This window comes from Nematolebias whitei, chromosome 10 (genome assembly GCF_014905685.2).
Source record: "Nematolebias whitei isolate Nwh7 chromosome 10, NemWhi1, whole genome shotgun sequence".
NCBI lineage: Eukaryota > Metazoa > Chordata > Actinopteri > Cyprinodontiformes > Rivulidae > Nematolebias > Nematolebias whitei.
In genome coordinates this window covers 41934408-41936736 of record NC_056507.1, presented here as the reverse complement: position 1 = coordinate 41936736, position 2329 = coordinate 41934408, and positions in this window count along the sequence as shown.

The window sequence follows — 2329 nt, the reverse complement described above, 5'->3', positions numbered from 1 at the left end:
GAGGGTGATGTCACGGTTGTTTAGTTTTGTCTTCACCTCAGCCAGCAGCAGCTGATTGAACTCAACTGGCTGCACCTGTCTCTCTCACCCTTTAAAAGCTGCACTCTTTCTCCTCGTCGGTGCCCGGTAGTTGAAAACAGTTCTCTGCAAGTAAATACCTCGCGTTCTTGATCCTGCCTTGTTCCCCCATAGCCTTTCATGTTCCCTTGTCTTAGTTTACCTGTCTCCTCATTCCTGTCCTGCTCCTGGTTCCTGTCCTCCCCTCTTGGCTTGACCTCCCGGCTCCTGGACCCACGACTCACCTGGACATCGTCTCTCGCTCGACCCTTTGGATTATTACGTTTTCTGCTTTCGGTTCTGACCTTTGCCTGCACGACAGCGCCTCCTCGTCTTCTCCTCCGGTACCTCCTGTCTTCTGCTCTCCAGTTTTGGACCCTGGCTTGTGTGACCACATCTCTTCGCTCAATGAACTCACCACCCACCTGTTGCTGCGGCCGGCTGCAGCCCCTCACCGCACTCAGCATCTCTTGCAGCAATCCGGATCAGTTTGGACCTCGTCAGTCTCCAGAACCCCCAAGCTCATCTGAGATGGTTAGTGGTCTTCCTCATTCTGACTTTTGCTCTCCGTTATCTCCTGCACAACCACTAACCGATCTCTGTCTCATAGACTCGTTCCTGATCCGGAACCAGAACCCGAACCAGAACCCAGAACCAGTACCAGAGCCGGTCCAATCCGCTATACTTCACATTGAAAATAAATATAATTTATTTTTGACTTTTTGTGTGGTGATTTTGGTCCAACCGTTAGGTGGTTCATTACAATGGCTTAATACATGTACACACAATTCTAGATTCTAAAGGAGGAGTAAAGATGAAATAATCTTAGAAATTTTGTGACAAAAAAATTAACAAAGCTGGCATTTATTAAACAATTTAACATAACATTATATAGTGCTTCTTATTTAAACCCTTGGTTCACCATTCAGTGGTTTTGTTTGTTTTAGTCCTTGTAATCAGTATCTGGATTTTAGTCTTTGAATTTCCTTAAATGTCATTAATGTTCAGTCAAAAAAAAAATACCTGAGGAGAGCTGTTAAAATCTTCAAAAAAAAATTTAATATAAAAGGTTCAGAGCTCTGAAAAAAAAAATGTGTTCACAACAATGAACGGATGTGGCTGAGTGGTTAGAGCAGTCATCCTCCAATACAAGAGTTGGGGGTTCGAACCCCACAGAAGTTACATGCCAAAGTGTCCCTGGGCAAGACACTGAACCCCTTGTTGCCTCTGATGTGTGTCCCATTGGTTTATGAATGTGATCTAAAGCACTGATTAGTCTCATTAGAATGATTTGTTCAATTAGCTTTGTAGAGATCTAGTAGAGTGCTGTATGAATGGGTAAATGAGGACACAGATTGTAGTGTAAAGCGCTTTGAGTATCTCAATAAGATAGAAAGGCGCTGTATAAGTACAGTCCATTTACCATTTAACTACCCGGGTAGTATATTTTTTTCAATTTGCTTAGCTGTTGATGATGAAGTCCTGTCCACCAAGGAGTGAAGTTATGGCATCCAACTTGTTCCTGGCTCATCAATCCAGAGGTAGCTTGGCATTCAACAATCCGCCTGAATCCAAGGTCAACTTAAAAACCATCGTGCACAGGCAGGGGAAATATCAATCACTCCAAATGCTAAATATGCAAATAATTTATAACCACAATTCTAATTTTAACCTAACTCATAGGCCTGTGAACTGAGGACACATTACATTTTTTTTCACCTGGCATTAACATAGCACAAAGCAGTGTAATTACCCTTTATGTAACTTTATTTATGTAATACAGTTCACTAGTTCTATATTTTCCTCCGATTGGTTTTAAATTTGAGCGTTCATAGAAACTGTAGAAAATTATTTAATATCACAGTGAACTTCCTTTTCGTAATATAGCTTTAGCTGTGAGTAGCATTAGCACAGCAAAATATAGTCATCATCAATTCAAATCTTTTCAAACACTCACCGGAGAAATCAAAAGAATAAACTGGAGAAATTTTCCTCTCCAGCACCTCTTGCAGTCAGCTTTGGAGAAAAACTCCAGCTCTACTTTCTTTCACTTATTTTAACAATAACTCCGCTCGTTTCATCACTTTCACACCGTGTGGTTTACACACATTTTATTATGGAACTGTTTTCTTCTCCTTGGAATGTACATTCTTTTTATGCGAACAGCACCATCTAGTGGCGCCACAGCAACAAACGAAAGAGAGTATTTACCCTTCATATATGTCAAAATTGTGTGGGTTTTATATATATATATATATATATATATATATAT